Below are 19,848 nucleotides of genomic sequence, written 5' to 3'. Positions count from 1 at the left end.
AAGGTAGTCTGTTGTGGAGTTGCAGCTCCTGGACTGAGGGTGAGAAATGCCAAGGTGCCACCCAAGTGCCTTTAATGGGACATGAATAAGGTCAGAGGTGACCAGGAGAAATCTGGGGTTGCCCTATCCAGCTTACTTACTTTGATTTTTTATTCCTCTGAGTGGGATCCAAGGTACCAAGTGTCAGGGCTGGTGGAGCCAGGCTGTGTGAGTGTGTAGTCATGTGCACATGTGTGTGCAGAGTTTTGGGTGGGGTCCTCATTTGATTTCATATGCTGTTTCAAATATCACCTGCATCAACCTCCTAGAAGAGCCACTTGCTTGAATTACATTTAAGGAATCAAAGAGTAAATGTTGCTCTTAGAGTAACACAGGTGAAGTTACTTAGTTGGGGTATGCTTCATTGCTCTTCCAGCCAGTCTATACTCAAGTAGTGGTGGTTGCTGAATTGCTCCAGATTTCCTCTGTGGAACCTTCTTCAGGCACAGCTTCCTTAAATAGGGCTAAATTCTGCTTGTATTAAAGGGTAGAAGCTTGGAGGGGAAAATTCACTGGAGCAGTAGATTTCACTTGTCTACTTGGCTGGGTGATGTTGGAATTGTGATCTTTATCTTTGTGCTTGTGCATGTGTGTGACTTCTTGCATGCAGGTTGGAAGTGAAGAGAAAGCAGGGGTTTGGTATTGCATTCATATGGACAGATACCAAGAATGCAAACTTTCATTTAGGTACAAGTGTTGTATGAACCTGTTGGAAATATGTGAGGATATGTGCCTCCTACCCCACACCATAGATCATGTTTACAGTGTGAATGGATGGATCTCCTTGAGAGAAAAATGTATTCATCAGAGCAGTTGTGTTGTTAAGGACCCTGATTATTTCACTATGCATTTTGCACCATCCTTTTGTTTTGCCCTTGACTTCTGAGTTCCAACAAGAGAAATAGCCTAAACCCCAGTTTGTTTTTGCTTGTTTTCAGGGTTACTATTTGAAAAAAGTAAGTATGGTTCATAATTATGTAGTCCAAACAAATATATTTTGTGAGATCATTAAATTCCAGAAACCATTCGTCACTGTTTTCTGTTTGAAACATTGCCCATGTGTTTACTTTAGAGAGAGATCATGCATGAGTATGTACATTTTAGAAGGGGGAATTAGGAGCCTAGAAAAGATAACATATGAGTACTTTCTGTTTCAAATACCATGGGATAGATGCCATGTTGTTTGCACTCTCTTGCAATGGAAGCCTTTATTTTGAGATGCACATAGAAATGGAACATGACTTCCCCTTCAGTGTGTGTTCCATTACATGTGGTTCCCATCTCATGCTTCCAACCATAAATAGCCTGTCCTTACATTTCTTTACATGGTTTGTCTGAATTAGCTGAATACATAATTAATGATTGTACTTTTTTGTAATTAGTGATTGTGGAACTACAGGGCATTTTGTTTCTGAGGGAGTTTCCATATGGAGATATAACTTATCTTACATTACTAATTGAAAAAAATAATTATGTTGTAGATCTAGTTTAGATGGTTTCTGTAGACTGGATGCTATGAGATTGAACATACCATGAAACTTCTCATGATGCAATTCTGGTTTATTTTAATTTTTAAGTAGTTGTGGATAATAATTCAAATGGACTAGAAAGGTGGAGTGGATTCTGGGATGAAAAGTAGATTTGAAAAGTCTCTGGCATGGAAAATAACTGTGAGGCAAAAGTGTAATTTGGGAATAGGAATGTGTGAAATTATTTAAGATTTAGAGAAAGTAGACCAGTTATAATGATTTTTATTAAGTCCACATTAAAACTTATTTAGAAAACTTTGCTTTAAAGTTTAGAGGAATGTATGAATATTTATTACCCTCTTTTTTCCTGGGGAGGGGGAATAATAAAATATCACTTTATTTCTTAAGATTATTTAAGGCTGCATAAACATTCTTCAGAGTGTTACCTTCCCATTAGTTTCTAAGGATGAACAGTGGTTATCTGCTTTTTTAAATTTTTATTTGTTCTAATTAGTTATACATGACAGCAGAGTGCATTTCAACACAGAATACACAAAAGGAGCACAACTTCTCATTTATCTTGCTGTGCATGATGCAGAGTCACACTCTTCCTGCAATCATATATGTACATTGGGTAATAGTGTCCATATCATTACACCATCTTTTCTATCCCCACCTTTTCCCTCCCCTGACTCCCCTCTGCCCAATCCAAAGTTCCTCTCTTCTTCCCCATCAAGGATCAGCATGTGTATATCAGAGATAATATGTGGCATTTGGTTTTTGGGGGTTGGATTATTTTGTTTAGCATGATATTCTCCTGCTCCATCCATTTACCTGCAAAAGCCATGATCTATTTCTTCTTTAAGTCTAGTATTCCATTATGTAGATACACCACATTTTCTTTATCCATTCATCTGATGAAGGGCATCTGGGTTTGTTCCATAGTTCAGGTATTATGAATTGAGCTGCTACAATCTTTAATTTGACCCATATCACTGTAGTATGATACTTTTATGTCCTCTGGGTATAAAACAAAGAATGAGTTAGCTGGGTCAAATGGGGGTTCCATTCCAAATTTTCCAAGGAATCTCCATATTGCTTTCCAGATTGTCTGCACCAGTTTGCAGTCCCACTAGCAGTGTATGTATATGAGTGTACCTTTTACCCCACATCCTTGCCAACTCTTGTTGTTGTTTGTGTTCTTGATAATTGCCATTCTGACTGGAATGAGATGAAATCTTAATTTTGATTAGTATTTCTCTAATTGCTAGATGTTGAATGTTTATGCATATATGTGTTGATTTGTATGTCTTCTGTGAAGTGTCTCTTCATTTCCTTAGCTCCTTAACTGATTAGGTTATTTGCTGTTTTGGTGTTCAGTTTTTTTGAGTTCTTTATATATCCTGGAGATGAGTGCTCTATCTGATGAGTGTGTGGTAAAAATTTTCTTCCCATTCTCTAAGTACTGTATTCACATTGTTTCCTTTGCTGAGAAGAAGAGTTTAGGTTGATATTTTCATGAAAATAAATGTTTAAACTTCAACAAATAGTAAAAGATGGCAAATCTATTTTTATACTCCTGTATTTACTCATTCTAAGTGGGAAGGTGTTACGGAATAAGACTAGAGCATTCCCCAGTTTGTTGGTTGCTTGTCATTGTTGAGTTGTCTGCCATGTAAAGAGGTTCTAGCAGGATCCTTGTCAGGGAATAATATTCCCCATATACTTTGGTTCTCAGGCTAAGTAATGCCTCTTGCAACTAGTCTGAGAACACATCTGATGATAGAAAGAAGATTGAAGATAATTTGAAATATTATGTCTTTGGGTATAAAGGGAATACAGAAAACTTTCTTCAAAGTCTTATGTCCTTCAATAGATGAATAGATAAAGAAACTGCAATATATATACACAATGGAATATTACTCAGTCAAAAAGAAGAATAAAATCATGGTATTAGTACATAAATGGATGGAGTTGGAGAAAATCATGCTAAGTGAGATAAGCCAATCCCAAAAAAACCAAAGGACAAATGTTTTCTCTGATAAGTGGATGCTGATACATAACTGGGTGGGGAGTGAGGACATAAGGGAAGAATGGAAAACTTTGGTTTGTGTATATCAAAATGAGGGGAGGAGAGAGGCCAGGGGGAAGGAAAGATGATGGAATGCGAAACATTATTACCCTTTGTACATCTATGATTACACAGATGCTGTGTCTCTACATCCTGTGTGACCAGAGAAATGAAAAGTTGTACTCCAATTGTGTACAATGAATGAAAATGTATTCTGCTATCAAGTATAACTAAATAGAACAAACAATAAAAAATATAAAACAAATTTAAAAGGCCAAGTCTTATAAAAATCTTAATTAGAACTCTCAATTTACAGAGAAATTATGAACAACAATATTCTTTGGTGTCACCTTTGAAACTGAGTCATGATCAAAATGTCTGCTTCTATCTAACCTGAGGTCATGGAGGGTTCCTGCTACTGCCCATAAATACAATGGCAGCTTTTATGACATGCCATTGAGAACACTCAACTACATGAAACACTTTGGCAAATTATGGAATACCTCTTTGTTTTTGTTATCTTAAAATAGGAATAATGATATTATCTACTTCAATGTCTTTGTGGGAAGTAAATAAAGATAATACATTTAATATACTTAGAAAACTGCTAAGTATCCTGTTCTCAAATATAGTATTAATAATTCAAAGTTTATGGTAGCTTTTAAATGTACCTTCAAAATTATCAAAAATATCCATCTCAGATTCTATATTAAAGTATTTCTCAGATGATAACTTATAGACACAACCCTTGGAGAGTTTCAGTTTCCATGTATTTGACAAATTATTTATCTGGCCCTAATCTATTCTATTGGAATAATGCTTGAATGCTTAAGGACACTGCTTATGAACTGACTATGAGAGAAAAAAACACAAATTATATCTTCTTCAAAAGTGTACTAAAATGAAAGTAAATTGAATATTCATAGTTCTTATAAAAACAAAGTATCTGTTAGAAGAGCACAAAAATTTGATTATTAAAAATGATAAAAAGGTAATTATAAGTGAATGCAATCTCCTGAGTCATAGGCCATAATAAATATGCAGTTCAATATATTAGAACAGGATATTGGTTGGATTAACAATTTTGTATTGATACAAAGACCAGGAAAGATTCTGGGAAATTTTAGAATGATTTATTTTCTGGAAAATATTCAGAGAAGTCAGTTCTAGCCTTCTAAAGGTGAGTCTGTTCTAGAGTTTTCCCCATGATAAAAACATGTCTTAGAGACTGACAGCCAAGACTCAGGTACCTCCCAAAAATGTAGCATGGTGGAAATATTATTCAAATTTCTTAGCCAGAATATGGAGAGCTGGACCCATCCTCAAAATCCTAGCCCAGATATTCAATAAAGAAAAAAAGGACACAGAAGAAAAGTCATTGCTATTCACAGCTAACATTGAAGTAAACACAGTAAATGAATGGAAGCTAAGTGGTTAAAATTAGAAAGTTTATTATATTTGCCATTGCATTTTAGAAAGAAAATCTGTTCCACTTTACATACTAACAATAAGCAGAAAGAGATATTGTTAAATGATTATTTATACCTTGGAAACAGGTAATATGGGAAACATTATTAAATGCTATTAAAATACAGTGAAATAAATAAATATAGGAAATACATGTTTGCATTTAAGAAGATAATATTTTAAATTTGTTTCTAATTCATCCTTAAGCTTGCTTAATTTCAATAAAAAGACTAACAAATTTGCAAGATAATTTTCTTCACATTTCAACGAACTTATTCAAAAACTTATTTGGAATACCAAAATTTAATAACCGAGTACACATTTCTGAAAAACTAACCATGTAAGAAAATTATCCTTTCTGCTATCAAGGCTTATTATAAAGCTGTATTGATTAAGAAATATGCCTTTGGAATAGGTTTATATAAATAGACAAGTGGAATATAGGTCAGAAACAGAACTTGTAAATATAGAGTTGTCAAGAACAAATTAATAAATAAAGAGTAGGTTATTTACAAGTCTTGAAATGCTTATTTAAAAAGAGATGATTTAAAAACAAATCATGGAAGACATAATGGATGGAACTAAAAATAAAAAAAAATTAAAAAAAAAACACTTTGGTTTAGAGAATGTACTTCCATCCAGTACCTTTTACATTAGGCTACCTAGCGAATAGAACATCCCTTTCAGTAATTTAGTTTTGTGTCTGAGCTGGTAGCAGACCTTTAGATGGCCAAGTGAAATTAACAGAAAAGCTTGGCAAGAAAAGGCCAAATTTCTGGATGCTTAGAATCATTATTATTGTTCTTTTCCTGAAGCATATCAAATATTTTATTACAGAATTTTAAATTTAAATTGCTTTTAAAGAAAACTAATGTGTTTTTCACTTTTGAATCCAATCATTTATTAATCTCATATGTGCATTATCAATAATAAAGTTCCATGGAAAGACTGTAACAGAACAATTTTACCTTGAAAACCAGTTGGTTTGGAACTGGAATGTCCTCCCCTCCTGTGTTAGGCAGTGCAACAATGCTCAGAGGTGTAAAGATGGGTTTATAAGGGTTTGACATAATTGGTGGATTATTCTATTGGTGAATTAATTATAAGGGCATGGCTGGAAGAAATAAGTCACTGGGGGTGTAGCCTTGGGTACTGCATCTGTCCCTGCCCCCTTCCTGTCTCTCTCTGCTTTCCATGAGTCAAGCAGTTTTCATGCACCATGCCCTTTACACCATGATGTTTTTCCATATCTTGGGCTCAAAGAATTAGAAGTGACCAACCATGGATTGAGTCCTGTGAAACAGTGAGCCAAAATAAATTTTTCTTCTTTTATGTAGTTCTTGTCAGGTTTTTGGTTAAAAAAACTGACTACTACAACCATTCTAGACCTCCTAGATGCATTCAGTTGGTGTGATATTTTGAAGAATGTGCTTTAAAAATAAACTACCTTCGTAGTAATATGTTTACTTTATGTCATAACAATACATTAAATTTAATCTATTAGCTATCATAAATCAAACTTTCAGCTGTCATTGGTTTCAATATAGTTTTACAAGTTGTTTAATATCTTTAAAACTGACATGATTAACCTATTTTAAGATCATAGTGAAAACAATTATTGCATGAAGGAACTATTTCTTATTGAATGAAATTTTTTTGTGAGCATTATTTCCACAAAATTTGCACAATCTGAATGTATTACTAAAAAAATTGTGGATGTAACATTGACTTTGCATTTATCTTTTATTTTTAAGTGTTCCACAGATTAAATATTGCATATTTTTAACATTACCAGCATTACTCATACACTTCTTTAGTAAATTGCATGCAACATATATATATATATACATATATATATATGACTATGAAATATGTAAATATAGGACATAATGTACACCTTAATTTTCTGAAATTTAACTCAGGGAGTGTATTGTGAAGCAGATATTGAATAAAGGAAAACAAAATATTAAAGTAGAAATATAGTAAAATATTGAGCAATATTAACTAAATTTGCAAAAACAAATTGCTTTAAAAGTGGCTACTTAAAACATTTTAAAACATTACAATCAAAAGATAACTATACCAGAGTGTGGTGGCGCATGCCTGTAACCCTAGCAGCTTGGGAGACTGAGGCAGGAGGATCTTGAGTTCAAAAGCAGCCTCAGCAATGACTATTTGCTAAGCAATTCAGGAAGACGAAGACCCTGTCTCTAAATAAAATATAAAATACAGCTGGGGATGTGGCTCAGTGGTTGAGTGCCCCTGAGTCCAATTTCTGGTATACCCCCCAAAAAGATATGTATAACTGTACACTATAGCCATAATTTGCCCTGGTCTTACAATTCCAGTGAATTTATGAAAAAATTTCTAACATAATAACAAATTGGATTAATGAATACATTTAATAGAAATAAATAAGCATCAGATTTTTATGGAAAATTCTGCTAGGATCTTAAGATATTGAGTTGCATACACCGAAAAGGAAACAAGACATTTATATTTGGAAATGGTAGTCAGAAAACAATTGCTGGGAGAAGTTAAGTGAAGTTAACACCTAAAACCTGAAGCATTCCACCTGTGTACTGTGAGGAAGACCTCCTGGGCAAAAGGAGAGGCAGGTTCATAGTGAAGAGTAACTAGGAATAAGACAATCACTGAGAAGTGGTGCCTAGCTTGGAATGCTGTAAATTGAAGTTTTTACACTAAACTTTATATTTACCTTCATTATATATTCATTAAAGAACACATTACTCCTGCGGTTATATTTACCTAAAAGGGAAAGAACAAAAGAAGGAAGGAAGGAAAGGTGTGAGGAAGGGAAGGAGAAGGGGAAGGGGAAGGGGAAGGGAAAGGGGAAGGGGAAGAAGATAATAAAGCAAAGAGGGAAGGAACTGCTGCTTCCTGAATGTGACTTTCTAATTATGGCCAATGACATTGAATAATTAATCCTACAATGGTAATTTACTTGGTGGAATATGTAACACAGTTTTTTTTTTCCCAAGGAAAAGTGAAAGTTAATTGAAATGAAAATACAAGTGTGCTTGTTTTCCCAAAAGAGGACTTTTTTTTTTTTTGGTTCCCATTTGAGTTTTATTAAATTTATCTTTTAATTTTTTACAGACTGTATTTTGATTCATTGTACACAAATGTACATCATTTTGTTTCTATCCATTTAAGTTTTAAACTCCACCCTGTCCTGGTAGCTTCAACAGAAGAACTTCCAAAGGTCAGAACTGGCTATAGAAATGCTGCTGAACTGATTGTGTTATGGGAAAAAACAGATTTTAAAGAAACTTGGCATCATTTTTAAAAGGTTAAATAGATGTATTTTGTAACTGACATATACAAATATAAAAATTGTGCATCTAAATATGTACACATTTTGTGATGTTTCAGTAAGTTTAAACATACCCATCTCCTCAAACATTTATCATTTTTTGTGGTGAAAACATTTATATTTTCTTCTTCTTCATTTATATAGTACATAGTTGTTAATCTTTGTCCCTCTACTATATAACAACACACATAGCTTCTTACTTCTAAGCGTAACTTTAGAAATTAAAGGCAGAGCGCTAGAACATAGAAATATGTCCAGTCCTTCTACACACTCGCTTCACTAGGAATCATTGTTTAAACACAGCCCACAAAAAATCCAACTTGCTAATTATAAGTAGTAACAGAAAGTAAGGAAAACACAAAAATGCTTAAATGAAAAAGTCTCAGACCTTCCTTCAAAAGAACAAAAATTATCGATAAATATAAAAGGAGGACTGGGGATATAGCTCAGTTGGTAGAGTGTGTGCCTTATATGCACAAGGATGTGTATTCAATCCCCAGCACCACAGAAAATTAAAATAAAAATTAATAAAATGACTAAACGGGTGAGATTGTAATAGAAGAAAAATAAAACCCCTAATAAAATAAATCAACTCAGAAAATATCACAGGTGTATACACACATGAGTTCAAACAGATATTCTACTCAAACTCAGGACCCTATAGTTTTTATTTAACATCATTTGTAGTCTGTCTCTTAACATTTTACTTTCACAGAAGCATAAAATGCATATGCATTCAAAATCTCATTAAAACTAGTAGAAGGCAAACTGCATCCACCTAAAATGTCATTTACAGCAATAGCATGTTGTACATTAAGTAATTTTAGAAATGAGAAAAATATTTTGATGCCAATAAGTGTAATCAGAGAACATAAATGATATAGGCTGTGAAAATTTGGAAAATAATATAACTAAAAATAGGGAAGAGATGAAGAAAAGTTGAAAAGAACAAGCATACTGTTTTTTATTTCTATAAAACCTAGAAATCCATGATGTTATTTAAATGGGCAAATCAATCCACTTATGTTAAATGTACTTGTTTTCCATAAGAAATATTATGGAATATATAATGCTGTGGATAATAAAAATGAGAATTATAGAAAATGGAGAAAAGGAAAATACATAAACTTATTTTATTCCAGCTTACTGTAGAAAATTAAGAGCATCTAAAGAAGGAAGAGACTAAAGATATTACATAAAGCATATTGCATGATGTATTTGGACAAAGAAACAACTGGAAGATTTTCTACTATGAAAGTTATACAATGTATTATGATAACTACATTTAGTATTTGTGTAGGGAACTTTTGTGTTAATCATCAAGCTTCCTTCAAGTTTTATGTTAGTATACTGTTTGCAAAACTACAAGTTGTGCTATGTTTTCTTATCTAGGGCAAATTATAGGATGTGAAAAATAAGAAGTGTGTATAATGAAAATTGTATTGTCTTTTGACTTTAGCTACTCTAAATATAAATACAACACAAAGATTTTGACAAGACCACCTCTTCTGCAGTTCAGGAAGTCATGCCATTTTTTGGTGGTTATTATTTAATAAGCATCTATATTCAGTAGATAATTGACTCTCATTGTATTAAACCAGGTAGATATTAAATTCATAAAAATGTTTACATTTTGTTTGCTTTTGTTATTTTTGCAGCCTATTTCCACCTATCACTTCTCTTTTACAACTTCCTCATGTTTGGTATGGTCTCTGTTCACTCAGTTGACTTGGCTATTTCTGCATTTCCACTGCTTATTCTTTTACCATCTGGAGCTCTCTGTTTCCTCCCTCCTTCTCACTCTGCTCTTCATTTCCCTTTGTACAGATGACATTAATCTTATTTTTAGCTATTCTCTATTAATTATGTTCTGTTCCTTCTGTGTCTACATCTCCTCTACCATGCTTATTTTGTGCCTTGAGCAGGTACCAAATTATGTTGGTAATATCTGCCAAATTTATTATTCTAGTCCACATTCCCAGGGGTCCAAGGTTTTAGGGATGAGAAAGGGCCTCTTTGCTGAATTTAAGCAAACATAAAAAAAAAAAAAACTAAAATTTCAGTATAATAATTAAATAATGTGGTATAAATTTAAAAAATTCAGTTTAATAAATTAATTTGAAAAGGACTTCAGTTATTAAGATTCAATAAAAGATGAAGTCAGTAGGGACTAGAAATTTCTCTTTCAGAAACAAGTAAAAATTGATAAAATATATAAAACAAAAATTTTCAAGACACAGGACATTGAGAAATGATGGACAGTAGTTCCTAAAACATGGGAAATAACTCTTTTCAAAACATAAGTTTGCCCCAGTGTACTGCTCTGAAGAGTTTCTAGATCCTGCTTCAATGAGTGGAAAGCCAGGCAGCCCTATGGGCACCCCGAGCAGTGGGAATAGTTGACATGAGTCTAAGTAGATCTAGCTGGTCAGATTTGCAGGGCAGAGGACCAGCAAGGTGAGGCTGAAGAGAGAAAGATCTTTCATCATCTGCAGAGCACCCCACATATGTGTACATATGTATTTAGGGCTAATCAGCTAAAATAGTTAAGGAAATTAGCTGGAAATATGGATAGAATCACTGGAAGTATCAGAGGTATCAATGTCCAAAGGTTACACAGGTCCAGAAATTTTTATTCATAAAACACAGAAAAATGTGAAAGAGTTTCAAATGGATTAATTTTTAAAAAGTACTGGGAGGGCTGGGGAGATAGCTCAGCTGGTAGAGTGCTTGCCTCACAAGCACAAGGCCCCTGAGTTTGATCCCCAGTACCGCAAAAAAAAAAAAAAAAAGCAAAAAGTACCGGGGGTTCAGTCAAAATATCACTTCTTAAAAAACAAAACACTGAAGTTTTGTCATAAAACTGCAAGAAGAATTCAAAATTTTGTGTGTGTGTGTGTGTGTGTGTGTGTGTGTGTGTATCTGTGTAAGGCAAACAAAGATTATTGAAAAACCTAAGCTCAAATTGACATTGAATGTTCTTTTTAAGATGCTTTGTTTTCAGTTACTTATTTTAAGCATGTGGGTTTTTTGAAGGTGACCCTAGTCATGTGATTTCTGGATATATAACTACTTAAGAACATTGTTATTGAACAGGAAATAGTGATTGTATTATAATAAGTTCTCACTTGCCAAGTGCCATATACACTTGGATAGGGAAAAACCTGTATCTGAAGGAGTTGTATGAATTCACCACAGTGGATTTTTAAAATAATAATTTTAAAGAAGATGACAAACAAAACATACCAATTAAAGATACAAAAGTTATCTATTCAGAAAACAATGGAATATTATAGATATAAATTACCTAAATAAATGGTTTAATTCTACACATTCAGATATTAGAATAATTAGTACTGTGAAGCTTTTATTTTTCTTCAAATTTATACATTAACCAAATACTATCATAATAAAAATAATAGCCTGTTTCTCAGTGGAAATAATAAAGTTGACAGAGTCAGGCAGATTCATTAACAGTTTGAATTACAAAATTGAGGGACCTAAGGGAAAGTTTAATATAAAACAGAAGTATTATATTAGAAGTATTTGTGTATAGTGAAAGTGTAATTTAATTTGGTACTTTCATTGTTTTGAAAGTTTATTTGTGTTAGTCATGTTATTTTATAATACTTAATATATGAGGTGTTGAAGTACTACTTTTCTAACAGTCTTTTGTGGTATTAGCAATCCTGTTAATAGAAAATGTTACTTATCATCAATTTAGCTGAGTTTCTATAAGTGAGGTAGATTTTTCTGCACATATTGAATTTAGACTTAAGTATGTTGATAGTAAGTAAAAGAGAAAAATGGACATTTAAGGATATTTCATATTTTCTCATATTTAAAATGTCAACTAAGTGATTCTTTAAGTACTGATATTTTAAAAAGCTTAGTCATACAGTGACCTGATTTGATGGACTTGGCTTTCCATTCTCTAATACATTAAGTAAGAGTATTGTTCAGTTAAAGCTTATTAAATGATGTCTCATGTTATTTATTCCTATCCTGGAATGTCAATCAACATACATTATTCACAGGAAGTGTGGTGAAGAGAGATTACACTGGAGGAAATGAGAAAAGCCATCATTCTTAGCTTCACCCCATACTGTTATCAAAGGTTACAAAGAGGTAATTTTCTTTTTCCCACTTTTTTTAGCTTTATCTCCTTTATTTTATTTCTGACTATCTTATTCCTTTTCATCTTTGATAATATCCATATAATTCTGCTTGTTTTATATATTTTGTAAAGGAACTGGCTGAGTTATTTTAAATGATTTACCATCTTCACGTTGTGAGATAGGCCTTTAAATAACTTGTGATGAATAAGTCATTTTGTGCCATATTACTTTTTTCTTTCTCTGGAATGTGATTGAGATGAATTTGTGAGTAAATAGTACAATATTTTCCCAGAGAATTTGAACACATAGTTTCAGGTTAGTGTAAAATTAAATCATTAATTAATGATAATTGTAATGAAAATGCTAACAGACTTTCTGATAAACAGTAATACATACAGTTATACACAATAATTCCTGATATTCATGTACTTATTTGTCAGCAACTTGTTTCCATAACAGCACTAGCATATCAGATGACTGATAGATGCTTGAACATCAAGGGGAAATATGAAAATTGTGCATATTATTTAAATATCAGTTTATGACATATGAGGAAATATTTGACTAAAACTGACAAAATAATATACTCCAACTTATTCTCTTAAAATTTGACTACAAAAATAAAAAGTAGCTGTATGACCTAGAATCTTTATAAATAAGATTAATACATAATTGTTAACAGTTATCACTATGTTTACATGTCCTTGATGATCCCTTTTTTCTTAGTTATCTGAAAATACACTTCTCTACAACTGCTCTCACTTTCCTATCTGTTCCAGCACCATTTTTCTGCATCTTTTCATTTTTTATTTATGAGAGGCAATGCTTGGTTCTCTGGTTTGCTAAATATCTTCACTTAGAAAGTTTCAGGTACTACCTCTAGGATAAAGAAATATATTTAGACTTGTTCAGACTTTCAAATTCTTGTGGAAAGTATCTGGGTAATGAATGGTACTTTGCCTGGAATACCTTATCATTACCTCAATATTCTGGGTTATTACTGAGTTGACTTAAAAATTCATGTCCACACAGAATTCTGCATATATGTGTTTATAGGAACTCTCTGAATGATCAAAAGATGGAAGCAACATCATGATATTATAGTGATATAGACAATTGTTTGAAACATATGTATGTGAATATATACATATGCCCACTCACATATGTATAAATGTGAGTTTATTTGCATGAATAAACTCCTATGTAAAATAATACTAAATTTATGTAGATACTCTACCTTAAAGGAGAAGAAACATAATCTGCTGACCTTTAAGAATGTGTGCATATTATTTAAATATCAGTTTATGACTTATGAGGAAATATTTGAACTAAAACTGACAAAATAATATACTCCAACTTATTGTTCTCTTAAAATTTGGCTACAAAATTAAAAAGTACATTTAAGAATGTACTGTGAATGAAGACCTTCCTTTTGAAGGGTACAGAAAATGGGGTAGAAAAAGTAATTTAAAGAGGATATACCTATACTACTATTGGCCAGATAATCAAGGTTAACATTGAGATGACCCCCTGGCTCTTAAGGTGCATAGCCAGCGCCTACTTAGCCCAATGAGAAGCAGGAGAGGGGCTGTGGAGCAGCAGTGCCTGGGTTGGTTGGAGTCTGGGCAACAAGCCCTACCTGTAGTTGTTTGGAGCCTGCCATGCAAGTTTCACCAGTCTGAGATGCTTCCAGCCAAGGCATGCCAACCTACCACCTACCACCCTTCAGTGGTCAGGTCTGGGAACAGTATGGCCACCTGCTGCAGAATCCCATTACAGGCAGAGCTGCAGCCTGGAACCTGTGAGCATAAAGCATTTGAAACCCTCAGTCTCCCATTTCCTGATATGTGGCAAGAAAATGAAATTGGGGTGGACCTGAAAGGTAGTTGAGACCCAAGAGTTGACCAATGGCATTACTTTTCCAAACCCTAATTAGCATAAGTTTGCATCAATAGTAGTGATCCAAATGCTATATATACTAGACTAGCACCCTCAGACAAAGAAAACCTGCCATCTCCTTACTTCTTGCACAGAGTTTTGTCCTGTTTCTCTTCTTCAATAAGTCCTACTTTTATACTCTTGATCTGTGGATATCGTTCTTCAAATTCATGAGACAAGAACTTGGAAAGAAAAAATTCATGGTGAGATGCTGGGATCCACTGTAACACTTCTCCTTGGCGGAGGCCTACAACCTTACACAGACCCCACCATCCAGCAGAAGTGGAGAAACTCAAGCCTCAACTTCAAAACTCTGGTTTCACCTTTTGGTGACCATGAAAGGACTCTTTGAAAGTTTGAGTGAAATAGACCAACAAAACTATTGCTTTTTTTCTGAAATTTTATACTCCTTTTAGAAATCTCTATCAAAAATAACTGGGCACCTGTCAGCCAGTTAAAAGTGGATAATATGTTGTAGGTCTAAAGGCAAGGGTAACAGGGTTATTGGAGGAGGCCCGCTCAATCCCCTTCGTTGCATTCCTGATGGGAGGATTGTTGGTCGAGCTCTGTTTCAATTTTAATCCATGCAGCAGGAGCAAGATCAACAGATTTGTTCAAGTGCCTGCTTTTTATTTTCACTTTCAGACTGATTTAACCCTATGGTGCACGGTGACCTTACCGAATGTATCTTGAATTCTGAAACAAAGTCTTAGTCTGATGTGAGGTCTTTGGGAAAGAGGCAACCCACTAATCCCCAGAATGTGAGCCAGGCAGTGTCTGTTTCTCTCTTTCCTCCTCTTTCCCTTCCTCCCTCCCTCCACCCTGTCTCCCATATGTACTGCACAAACCATGTAGACCCAATGTTCTTGTACCCCTCATAACACAATTGTTTTAATAATACCCATAAGTAAGGTTATTGGAAATTTTCAAGACTTTGAGTGCCTTTTACTACCCAAAACTCCATGTTTTCTCGGGTAAGCTCCCATTCATGAGGAAGATTGCATTCCCTAGGTTTCCAAACCCTGTAGTTTTTCCATGGAATAAGCTTTGTTTTTGTTTTTTGTACCAGAGAATGATACCTAAGTTTTAAATTGACCCCACTCACAAAGCTACATTTTAATCACTAAGAAAGATGAGGCAAATTATTATTGTGGGATATTTTATAAAACATCAAAACATTATTGGATACAGCTACCAAGGTCATCAAAAACAAAGGTCTTGGAAATTATCATTGCCCAGAGGGTCTTGGAAAGATAATTAACTAAACATTATGTAGTGCCCTGGATGGGATATTGGTACAGAAAAAGGTCATTAGGTAAAAAACTGAAGGAATTTTGAAAAATAATGAAATTTAGTTTATGATATTATGAAAAAGTACAGTTTCTAAAAAAAGAGATTTTTATTAACTTCACTTATAAACAGTGTGCTATAGACTATAAAAAGTAATTTTGAGGAACTAAAAGTTAAATTATAAAAAGTTTAGTTAACATTTTTTATTAATGCATGTAGTGCTAAATGTCCACGAGACAACTGAACCGTGTTTATAACTTCTCAGAAAATGTAGTTTACTTGGTTCAGGATTAAGGCAAAGATTTGCATTCTTCTGAGTACAAAGGATAGGGATAGTTGAATTTAGTTTTGTCAGTATCCTGAGTATGCAGTGTTTTGCTACTGTAGCTCTCTGGGGAGAACTGTTAGTTGAATGCACAGCATGGGTCTAGGACCTTAAATTCAGCCTATTACATCCTATGTGACTTTTAAAATTAAATCCCAAATTTACCTGAATCTATAGCTGCCTGCAAGATAAAAAGGCTTCAATATTCATTTCTTCATTGTTTATGGGTTAGACTTGGTAGGACTTATTTTTGCTTTATGATGTGGAAGGATTGTTTCCCTAATCTCTTATTCATATTACCAGAAATTAAAAGTGTACACTAACGTAGAGAACTGATTTCAAACTGTAAATATGCAAAAGTATTGAGAAGATTACAGATGTGTATATCTGACACATTGAAACCTCCCCAACTTTATCTCCCTCTACCATTGGTCCATTATTATATTTATATTCTCTGATTTTTTGGGGACTGAGCAATGTATGAGTGTGACTTTTTCCCCACATCCATGCCAACATTTATTATTGCCTTTGTTCTTGATAATAGCCATTCTAATTTGGGTTAGATAAAATTTTAAAGTACTTTTGATTTGTATTTCTCTAATTACTAAGGATGATGAGGACTTTTTCATGCATTTGTTGATCACCTGTATATTTTCTTCTGTGAAGTGTCTGACCAGTTCCTTAGCCCATTTATTGATTGGGTTCTTTGTAATTTTGGTGCAAAGTAAAAGTTCTTTATAAATTGTGGGGATTAATGCTTTATCTGAAGTTCATGTGGAAAAGATTTTCTCCTACTCTAGGTTCTCTTTTCACATAATTCATTTTTTCCATTACTGAGAAAAAGCTTTTTAGTTTGAATCTATCCCATTTATTGATTCTTGCATTTATTTCTTGCGCTATGGGGGTCTTGTTAAGGAAGTCTGGTCCTAAGCCAAAGTGATGGAGATTCAGACCTACTTTTTCTTCTATTTGATGAAGGGTCTCAGGTCTAATTCCTAGATCCTTGATACATTTTGAATTGAGTTTTGTACAGGGTGAGAGATAGGGGTTTAATTTCATTTTACTATACATGAACTTCCAGTTTTGCTAGCATCATTTCTTGAAGAAGCTATCTTTTCTCCATTGTAAATTTTTGGCACCTTTGTCTAGTATGAGATAACTGTATTTATGTGGGTATGTCTCTGTATCTTCTGTTCTGTGCCATTGGTCTACCTGTCTATTTTGGTGCCAAAACCATGCTGTTTTTGTTACTGTTGCCCTATAGTAGAGTTTAAGATCTGGTAATGTGATACTCCCTGCATCACTCTTCCTGCTCAAGATTGCTTTGGCTATTCTAGGTCTTTTATTCTTCCAGATGAATTTCATGATTGCCTTCTCTATTTCTATGAGGAATGTCATTGATATTTTAATTGGAATTGCCTTAAATCTGTATAGCACCTTTGAAAGTATGACCATTTTGATAATATTAATACTGCCTATTGAGAACATGGGAGAAATTTCCACCTTCTAAGGTTTTCTTTAATTTTTTTCTTTATTCTTCTGTATTTTTTTTTATTGTAGAGATGTTTCACCTTTTTGTAAGATTGATTCCAGAGTGTTTTTTTGAGGCTATTGATAATGGGATAGTTTTTCTAATTTCTCATTCTATTCATCACTTATGATTAGAATTGCATTAGATTTATGGGTGTTGATTTTATATCCTGCTACTTTGCTTAATTCATTTATTTGTTCTAGAAGTTTTATGGTGGAATTTTTTTTGGATCTTCTAAATATAGAATCATGTCATCAGCAAAAAGTGATAACTTGAGTTCTTCTTTTCCTATTCATATCCCTTGAATTTCTTTGGTCTGTCTAATTGCTCTGGCTTGTGTTTCAAGAACAATGTTGAATAGAAGTAGTGAAAGAGGGCATCCCTCTCTTGTTCCCGTTTTTAGGGGGAATGTAGAAAGTTGCTTTCTTTCATTAGTGTAACTCTTGGAAATCTGGTCATATGATAAAACAAAGAAAACCTATCCTATATACCCCTGCCTTATGGTAACTGATTTGGAGGGAAGCACTGTACAGAGGATAAGGGCTCCTCTCCCTCGCCACCAGTGGACAGAGTGTCATGAGGCCAGGGATGCTACTCTCTGGTGAAGATCATTAGGTGCTTGGAGAAAGTTAAGAGCTACTTGTCCAGCCCATTACCACTGGACCTTTCAAAGAAGCATTTCCCACTAAACCTATGTCTCACTTCCCATCTCCAGGTGTACTTTTTGGTCTCTCAGCAATCATCATCTTGTCCTAGTATAACTTGACTGTGGAAAATAAAGTGTGAATGCCCACCACAATCTAGTGGGTTTTATCCCAGAGATGCAAGGTCCACATGATATATGCCAATCTACAAAGGTAATTTACCACCTAAGTAGAATTAAGGACTAGAATCATATGATCAACTCAGTAGATGCATAAAAGGCCTCTGATGAAATTCCTGTTACAAACACTCAAGAAAGCAGGGATAGAAGCAATTGACCTCAACATTATAAGGGCTTAATACAACAAAACCAAAGCCAATGTCGTGTTGAACAGAGAAAAACTGAAGATATTTCTTTTAAAATCAGGAAAAAGAGAAGAATATCCTCTCTCACTCCACCTCTTCAAAATAGTCCTTGAAACTTGAAACAAACAATGATGGAAGAAAAAAGAAGTAATGCATATGACTAAGAAAAGAAGAAGTCACACTGTGTGGTGAACAAATGATCCTAACTCTGGAAGACCCAAAGTACTCCACCAGGACATTTCCAGGGACTGTAGATATATTCAGCAAATTAGCAGGATTCAAGAACAATAGCTTTCCTATACTCCGTAGCAATTTTGTCAAGAAAATATCATGAAAATGCTACCTTTTACATAACGTAGATACCAAAAAACCTTTGGGATTAATCTAGCAAAGTAGGAGAAGGACTTTATGTTGAAAACCACACAACATTAAGAAAGAAATTTTGCACACTCTGCTTACTAATTTTAGCTGGTGTCCCCTGTGTCTATGTGTTTGTTTTAGTTTTCCTATTGGGTCCCCCACTTAAGAATACAAATACAAAAATGTCTACCTGATTGGGTCCCATTCTTGTGTCCATGAGTGCTTTCGTCAGCCAGGAAATTGACCTTGTTAGAAGATACTCTTCTTGCTCCTTTGTTCTGTTCCTGCTCCTGACCTTCTCACTCACATTTTGCCCTGATTGCCTGAGCCCCTCTGTATCTCTCTCAAGACCTTAGAAATGGAAAGACTTCCCATGTTCCTGGATAGGAAGAATCGATATTGTCAAATGTTCATATTACCAAAAGAGTTGCATACATTTAATGTAATTTCCATCAAAAATCAAATATATTCTTCATAGAACTAGGAAAAACATTCATTTGAAAAAATAAAGGACCCAGAAGAGCTAAAACAATCTTGAGAAAGAATGATGGAGGCACCACATTACCTGATCTCAAATTATACTATAGAACTATAATGACAGAAACAAATGGTATGGGCATCAAAATAGACAATCAATGGAACGGAATAGAAGATAATGCACAGAGACAAACACATATCTAATGTCATCTGATACTTCACAAAGTTGTCAGAAATTTATGATGGAGAAAAGAATGTCTATTTTAACAATTGGTGCTGGGAAAACTGTATGTCCACACACAGAAGAATGAAAGTTGATTCATGTCCTTCACTATTCACAAAAGTCAAATCAAAGTGGATCAAAGAACTAGGAGAGCAGAAAATTTTGAAGCTGCTACAAGAAAACATAGGGTCAATA

Source organism: Sciurus carolinensis, chromosome 18 (assembly GCF_902686445.1).
Source record: "Sciurus carolinensis chromosome 18, mSciCar1.2, whole genome shotgun sequence".
Classification (NCBI taxonomy): domain Eukaryota; kingdom Metazoa; phylum Chordata; class Mammalia; order Rodentia; family Sciuridae; genus Sciurus; species Sciurus carolinensis.
Note: the sequence above shows the minus strand (reverse complement) of the source record.